The sequence below is a fragment of the Nicotiana sylvestris genome, chromosome 2, assembly GCF_000393655.2.
Source record: "Nicotiana sylvestris chromosome 2, ASM39365v2, whole genome shotgun sequence".
NCBI lineage: Eukaryota > Viridiplantae > Streptophyta > Magnoliopsida > Solanales > Solanaceae > Nicotiana > Nicotiana sylvestris.
In genome coordinates, this window is record NC_091058.1 from 105317565 (window position 1) to 105326307 (window position 8743).

The following is an 8743-nucleotide window of genomic DNA, read 5'->3' on the forward strand; positions in this document are numbered from 1 at the left end:
GGATTGTGGCTCAACCCTAGTGTGGGTAATTAATGGATCTTGTGTTTTAGGGCTAGATTGACTATGGGTGTTTGATATTTTGGCTAATTTCATGTTTAATTGTTGAATTAGTGGTTGCAAACACTAGTTTGTATTTAGTTGACTTGAGCTCTTCTTGAGAAAGAGAGCTTGAGTCTCTGAAATTGGTATAACAAGGAATTGGGGCGTACTCAAGAGATTGATAGCTCCAATTAAAGGGTTAAACCTCGAGAGAGTAATACCCGACTTGAACCTTGATTGCTTGCGCAAATTTGCCTACCCAATTGGTCTTGAGAAAGTCAATTCGGGCAAAATCACTCAAACCACCGAGAGGTGTAGAGTGGGTAAAATCGTGCAACGGTTATATCATACTCCCCAAATATGTCAATCATGCCTTAGACTTAAGTATCCGTTAATTAACTACCTAGGCAGAAGTCACTACCCTAGTACCTTTTAAACCATTTGAGCAACTCGCAATATTTTACGCTTAGCTTATTCTAGTTTAAGTCACCATTGTAGTTTGATAAAATTAGAAGTAAAACAAAAACCCAAAAATGTTTAGAAGTGTAATTTGGAATATGTACACAACCCTAAATTAGATAGATACCCAACTCCAACTTCTAGCTCTCTATGGAAATCGATCCCGACCCTAAATCGGGTAAAAGCTGCTTCGATCCTCTCTCGCTACTCAATAGTAGTGCAGGGTAGGCTTTGATCACTCACCTTCCGAGTGGGCGATGAAAAAGTTGTTTTCCATGTTTGTAAGTCAATGAGGCAACCTAATAGCTACGAAGTGTGTTTGTTTGTGGATCTTGTGACCGAAGTAATTGTTGATGACATAAGTGTTGTGATTAATGTTGAAGACCCATTGGAGGCTATGTTATTGAATCATAATGAGGATGAGAAGAAAGGCTTTGTAGAATATGTCAATGCTTTGCAAGGAATGAGATCATATACATATGAGCCCCAAAAACTTGCCTTGGACCTTGAGAACCGGAAGACTCCACCAACAAAGCCCTCAATTGAGGAGCCTCCGACGTTAGAGTTGAAGTTCTTGCCTTCACACCTCAGGTATGAGTTCCTAGGCCCTTGTTCCACTTTACCTATTATTCTTTACTCGTGCTTAACTAACGTGCAGGTAGATTCCACCCTTGCGGTGCTCCAAAGGAGGAAGAAGGCAATAGGTTGGATATTGGCGGATATTCGGGGTATAAGCCCCACCTTTTGCATGCATAAAATCATATTGGAGGAGGATACAAAACCCTCCATGGAACATCAAAGAGGTTTGAATGACGCCATGCAAGAGGTAGTCAAGAAAGAGATCATCAAGTGGTTGGATGTCGGGGTTGTCTATCCCATTTCTGATAGTTCATGGACTTCACCGGTACAATGTGTCCCAAAGAAAGGGGGCATGACTGTGGTGACAAATGACAAGAATGAATTGATCCCAACAAGAACCGTTATCGAGTGGAGAGTGTACATGGACTATAGGAAGCTCAACAAAGTTACACGGAAACATCATTTCCCGCTTCTATTTCTTGACCAAATGCTTGATAGGTTGGCCGGGCGTACTTTTTATTGCTTTTTGGGTTGTGTAATGCACTGGCAACTTTTCAATGGTGTATAATGGCTATTTTCACCGACATGGTGGAAGACATTCTTGAGGTCTTTATGGATGATTTTTCTGTGGTTGGGAATTCGTTTGAAGATTGTTTGAACAATTTGGATAAAGTGTTGGCTAGATGTGAGGAGACAAATTTGGTGTTGAATTGGGAGAAATGTCACTTCATGGTTGAGGAAGGCATTGTCCTTGGCCACAAAATTTCAAAGCATGGTATTGAGGTTGATAAAGCCAAGATTGCGGTGATCTCCAAACTCCCTCCCCCTACATCCATGAAGGGAGTGAGGAGCTTCTTGGGTTATGTGGGTTTCTATCACCGATTCATCAAGGACTTTTCCTAGGTGGTGAACCCATTGTGCAAACTTTTGGAGAAGGATGCCAAGTTCCATTTCAATGAAGATTGTATGAAGGCATTCCAGTAGCTCAAGTTCAAATTGACTACTACTCCTATTATCACCTCACCAGATTGGAGCTTGCCTTTTGAGCTCATGTGTGATGCTAGTGATGTTGCGGTTGGAGCGGTGTTGGGGCAAAGAATTAACAAAATCTCCCATCCAGTCTACTATGCTAGCAAGACCATGAATGATGCTCAAGTCAACTACATAGTGACCGAAAAGGAGCTACTTGCTATTGTGTTTGCCATGGAGAAGGTCTGACCATATTTGATGGGTACTAAGGTGATTCACTGGCCATGCGACACTTAGGTATTTGAAGAGCAAGAAATATTCTAAGGCAAGGTTGATGCGGTGGGTGCTTCTTTTGCAAGAATTTGATCTAGAGATTCAAGACCGCAAGGGTAGTGAGAATCAAGTAGCTGACCACTTGTCCCATTTGGAGGAGGAGGGGATGCCACATGACGGATTTGAATCAATGATTCATTTCCCGATGAGTAACTCCTCTTCGTTTCAATGACCATGATGCCATGGTTCGCCGATCTAGCCAACTATCTTGTGAGTGGCATTGTACCAAATGAGTTCTCTTCAAACCAAAGGAAGAAGCTCAAATGGGATTGTTTGGATTACTATTGGGATGAGTCGTATCTTTTCTGAATATGTACCAATGGTGTGATCTGGTGTTGTGTGCAGGAGGAAGAATAAATGGGAATTCTTGAGGCTTGCCACTCTTCACCGTATGGTGGTCACCATGGTGGATCAAGAACGACTACAAAAGTTTTGACTTGTGGATTATATTGACCTACCCTCTACAAAGACGCTAGTGATCTTGTAAAGCATTGTGATGAATGCCAAAGAGGTGGTGGAATTTCTAAGAAGAATGAGATGCCCCTTAACACCTTTTTAGAGATTAATATTTTTGATGTTTGGGGTATTGATTTCATGGGACCGTTCGTGAGCTCTTGTGAGAACACTTATATTTTGGTAGTTGTGGATTATGTTTCAAAATAGATTGAAGCTGTGGCTTTGCCCAACAATGAAGCTCGAAGTGTGGTGGCCTTCTTGAAAAAGAACATCTTTACAAGGTTTGGTACTCCGCGGGCCATTATTAGTGATGAGGGTTCGCATTTTTGTAATCGGGCTTTTGATACCTTACTCACTAAGTATGGTGTCACTCATAAAGTCTCCACCCCTACCACCTTCAAGCAAGCGGACAGGTTGAAGTCTCCAACCGGGAGATCAAGAGCATTTTGTCAAAGATTGTGAATGCCAACCGGACTGATTGGTCAAAAAAACTTGATGATGCTCTTTAGGCCTATAGAACGGCCTACAAGACGCCGATTGGGATGTCTTCGTATCGATTGGTGTTTGAGAAAGCGTGCCATCTTCTGGTAGAGCTCGAGCATAAGGCCATGTGGGCTTTGAAAAAGTTGAACCTTGAGTGGGATGTTGTAGCAAATTTAAGGGTGTCACAATTGAATGAGCTTGATGAATTCCGGTATCATGCCTACACAAGTTCGTCCTTTACAAGGAGAAGATGAAGTACCTCCATGAAAAGTACATCCACAACAAGGAGTTCAAAGAAGGTAATTTGGTGTTATTGTTCAATTCCCAGTTGAGGATGTTTTTGGGCAAGTTGAAATCAAAATGGAGTGGGCCCTTTGAAGTAGTGAATGTAACCCCCTTTGGTGCTCTAGATTTGAAAAATAAGAATGATGACGTTTTTAGAGTCAATGGGCACCAGGTTAAACATTATCTTGGCAAGGCTGATGATGGCCACATTGTGGCGGTTCTCCATTTCTCATGATTGGTAATCTGTATTATGCCGCGACGTTAAATCAGGCGCTTCTTGGGAGGCAACCCATGTCTTTTTCTTTCTTTTACTTTTCTTCTTTTAGATAGGCTTGGTATTGTGCTAACCAGTTTTGAAGTGTATGCAGTAATGAGTGTGCATTGCAGGGAATATGTATGAAAAATTTGGCTAAGTGTCAAAATGCATTGTCTCTGAAGTTGGCATGTCAAAATTGCTTAAGGATTTGCGGCCGCACACATTTTTGTGCGGTCCGCAATGGTGCTGCGGCCACACTCATTTTCTTGCGGACACAGCCAGTCACCTCAGAGGCTAGGTAAAAAGTGTGGTACGCATGAAAATTATGTGGCCGCACTCATGTGTAAGACTGGGTCCCATGAGTAAAAAGTATAAATAGAACCTCTCTCCTGTTTACACTTTTCACTCAATCTAGACCTAAAGCAAAACTTGCACGGTGAATTCCCATTTGCACTCAAATTGTTCCTTCAAATTCATCACATGCATCTGCATCATTGGTGTGTTCAATTCCTCATTAGATTTTTTATCTTTTATTTGCTTTTGTTATTAGATTTAGGGTTAACTACATGCTCAAATATGTCAATATTTTGTTGTTTCTGCTTAGAAATCATGTGGGTAGTTTTTGTAGGATACTTGGGGTCTAGGTAAATAGTTAATGAGGATTGTTTGCTAAAGCTCATGTCCATTTGAGACCAAAAAAATTGCATGAACCGTAGGTCAATGCCGATGCATTTTGAATTATGCGGCTGCATATATTTTTGTGCGGTCCGCAGTGGAGGCTGTGCAGCCGCAATCATTTTTGTGTGGTACGCAGTCCTCTAAGTCAGGCAACATGTGGGCTTCACTTATGCAGCCACACTCATTTTTGTGCGGTCCGTAGTCCTCTAAGTTAGGCAACAGGCGGGCTTTACTTATGCGGCCACACTCATTTTTGTGCGGTCCGCAATAGACTGGTGCGGCCACACTCATTTTTGTGTGGTCCGCAATGATGGAACTTCAGAGACCTTAGTAGTCTGAACCTGGGGCTCTACGGCCGCACTTATTTTTGTGTGGTCTGCAATAGGTATTCTACGGCCGCACTCATTTTTGTGCATTTCACAATGGGCTGTCTGCGGCTACACTCATTTTTGTGCGGTCCGCACTGCCTTTTGAGACAACATTACTGCAGTTTTCTATCATGCTTTTGTAGACACTTTGAGCTTCAATTGTGACTGATCTCTAATGCTTATGTGCTCCAGAAAATGGTTTGCTCACATGGTAGAGGAGATACACCACAAGGGAGGCCAGAACCCTCCTGAGGCCGGGGTAGAGGCAAGAGCAATCTACCTCTTGCAATTCAAAAAGTTATCAGCAAGAAAGCAACCGTAAATAGATCCCCGGACACTTCGGAGACCAATGAGTATGTCCCATCTGGGAAAGCTTCAGAGGGTAACTCTGTGCAAGCACAGCCGGAAGCCCAGTCGCAACAAAGACAATAATTCCTTGGGAGACTTCATTTGGTTGATGAATCCTCATCTGCTACCAGTTCATCCGAGGGTTCAGAAGAGGGTAGTCAAGAATCTGGACCTCTTCCTCACATGCTCCTATAGCTCCAATAAATGTTGATGACGATGATGATGTCCCAGATGATGGGAGAGGTGGAGACACTGCAGTGGCTGGGTTAGAGAGGTCAAGGCGACCAGAGATTTAGGAGGACCGGTTTGTTAGTGCAAATGCCTTTGCTAAGTTCCTAGAATTATGGACACAAAGGTCACTCACTCTTGAGCGATAGTTCTTAATGAAAGACCTGAGCAAACACAATCCCAATGTCCTCAGGCATTTCCAAGAGCGGAAAGGTTGGAGCTGGTTTACCAACAAAGTTCTAGATGCCAATGAGTACTTGGTCAAGGAGTTCTACGCAAATATTGCTCACATCAAGCAGGGTACGAAGGTTACAAAGGTGCAAATCTAAAAATCCGCTTTGACTCCTGCGCACTGAACCAGTATGTGGGGTTTGAAGAAGTTGAGGTAGTGCAGTATTTGGAAAATATAGCCATGGGTGACGCAACTCGTCCGTGGTTGGCTGAGATTCTAGCAATTCCAGGATCTACTCCTCCGTGGCTCACGGCTGGAGTTCCAATTCTTCGGGCCGCCCTAAACTTTGAATCAAAAGGGTGGAAAACGTTTGTATCTATCCGCCTTGACCTATGCCTCAATGAAAGCATGCTCCCAATCCCGTGTGCAGTTCTGGTGGCCTCGATTATGACTGGGTATTCGATAAATGTTGGTGCCATCATGTCCACCAATGTCACTCTAGCTATTCAGAAGGGTGAGAGATCCTACCCGTACCCAAAATTTCTCATCGAGTACTTCAAGGATCAAGGGGTAAAGTCCAAGCACTATGATACAGATGTGAAGGCTAAAAGGCCTTTCTCTTGGTACCACCTCCAGGGAGCTGACAACCCTAAGTTCAAAGGTAAAGCCACTATATCCACTAGCCAGTCTGAGGAGCCAACAGTAGTGGTTACTAATTCAGCTGTCGAGCCTTCCACGACAGCATGTACTTCTATTGGGATAGCAGCCATGCCACCATCATCATCCTCCTATCCACCAGTTTCACCTAGACTTTCAGCACCATTGCCAGTGCCATCTTTATCGACCTATCCTCAGACTGCACTGCGAGTCTCCCAGACATTGGCGAGTCTCAGCAACTAGATGCAAGAAGCTACTACAAAGCTAAATGCTATTTCCAGTGCTGTTGCAGCACAGTCCTCAGCCCCAGCAGCTCCAGCACAGCCACAAGTACCTCCGTCAGTGGAGGAAGCATTGAAGAAGATTCTGGAAAACCAGAAGACTATTACCGATACTCTAGAGGCTCATAAAAGGTTACTACAAACCTGACCAAGAAGGTTAGGAAGATGAAGAAATCTCAAGCCTCAAAGAAGCCCATGGAGAAGTTGGCTAAGGAGGTTGAGAAGATTGCACATGCAGGGGATTTGCCAACGGACCTACTCATGGAGTCTACTATCCCAGCAACATAGATAGCACTAGAGGCAGCAGCCGACCGGTCTGATGAGCCGATTGTCACTTCTTACACTACCGAGGAGATGATTTGGATGCTCAGCAACCCAGTTAACCCTCAGCCTGGTGATGATGAGATACAGCTTGAGGCTAAAGTTGCTGAGGATCCTATGTAGACAGAGACCACATAGGGAGTGCTCTTAACTCTCTACCCTTTCCCTGTTCTTATTTTTGTTCAGCATTGAGGACAATGCTTGATTTTCATTTGGGGGGTGGTCTATTCTGATGATTTGACATTTGGGTTGTAATAACTCTGATACTTTTTTTATTTCATCTTTATTTTCATTTGGTATGTATATATTTTCTCATTTGATGTAAATATTCATTCCCCCTATGTATATATTCTTCTCCCTTATGTATATATTTATTTGATTATGGTTTGTATATTCTTTTATCTCGCTTTCTGTAGTTTATTTCATAGCTTCTTTAGTTTGCTTTTCCTTAAATAGCATAGCTTCTTATTTACTTTAGTAGCTTCTTTTTACATTTTGAGTGAACAATAAGCCTTTGGTTTTCTTAATGTCATGGTTCTTTCCAAAGGTGGAGTTGTGTGAACTGGGTGGCTCTTCCCAATGATGGATGACGTGACAACCTTCTTAAGGGATTAAGTCCGCTTTCTTTTATGTTTTGGTAAATATAGTAGTAGTGAATAAAAAAGGATTTCAAGCATGCTTCACTTAGTACCAACACATTTACCTATGATCGTATGATTACAAAACAAGTTGTTGGCAGAAAATAACTCTAGTTATGACTATTTTGACTCTCGTGTTGACTTAAGCAGTCATCGAGTGGTTCAAATCGAGCCATTTGTGATTCTCAATCTTAGCTAGGGTTTCTGTAGGCCCCCGACTCTATTTTCTTTAGCAATCTAGAAGCGTGAGAGGTGAGATGTCTTAAGTTACAAGTCCAAGTTCCCGTGCTAATGGTCTAGAACTTGCCCCAAATGTTTGTCTAGGCGAAATTCTAAGTGTAACTTGGCTTGAGAGATGATCGTAGGCTCTCCTTTATCTGATTTGAAATTTGAAATCTTCCATGGCCCACCAATGTGATATCTCTAGTCAACCCCTTTGAGCCGAAGTCCTTTTTCTTTCATTAACCACGTTACAAGCCTTATCCATTTTACAATGACCCTCTCTTGGCACCCGATCTTTTCTTAGTATTCTTGAAAAAGAATTGGCAAAAACATAAGTTTGGGGGAGATAAGAGGAGCTTGAAAGTGATGAAAGGTACAAAGAAGAAAAAGAAATAAAGAAAAGGGAAGGCAAAGAAAAGAAAGAAAGAACAAAAAGTAAAATGTCAAAAAGAAAGTGAAGAAAGTGAAGTGGTGAAGGGAATCCAAAAGAAAATGAGAAAAAGCTGAAGTGAATAGAAAAGGAGAAAAATGAATATCATGCTCAAGAAAGAGTGACGTTATGTCTCTCTAGTTCCCCCGAGGAAGAAGAAAATGACTCAAAGAGCGAGAAAGTATGAGCCAAAAAGAGAAAATGGAGTGCTTAAGGAAAGATGAAACCATTCTAGTCCAACAAGTCCTACCTTGATCCAAAAGCCTTCATTACATCCTGCAAAAGCCCCACAGGATTCAAGTTGAGTGAGCTTACATTAGTAGTGATTTACATGAGGGCCAAGCTTATGGTACTTAAAGCCAGTCTTGAGACGTTCTTTTGAGAGAGATGAGCGAAGTTCTCACAATCCTTGTTTTGAGGGTTACATTATAAAGTGAGATTTGCTAATGGAGAGTAGAGGAGGGGGAGTTTGGGGTCCACAATAAACTATGTAAAAGAGCAAGCTTCCTTGATGAATAGAGTCAACTCTTGATGCTCTAGA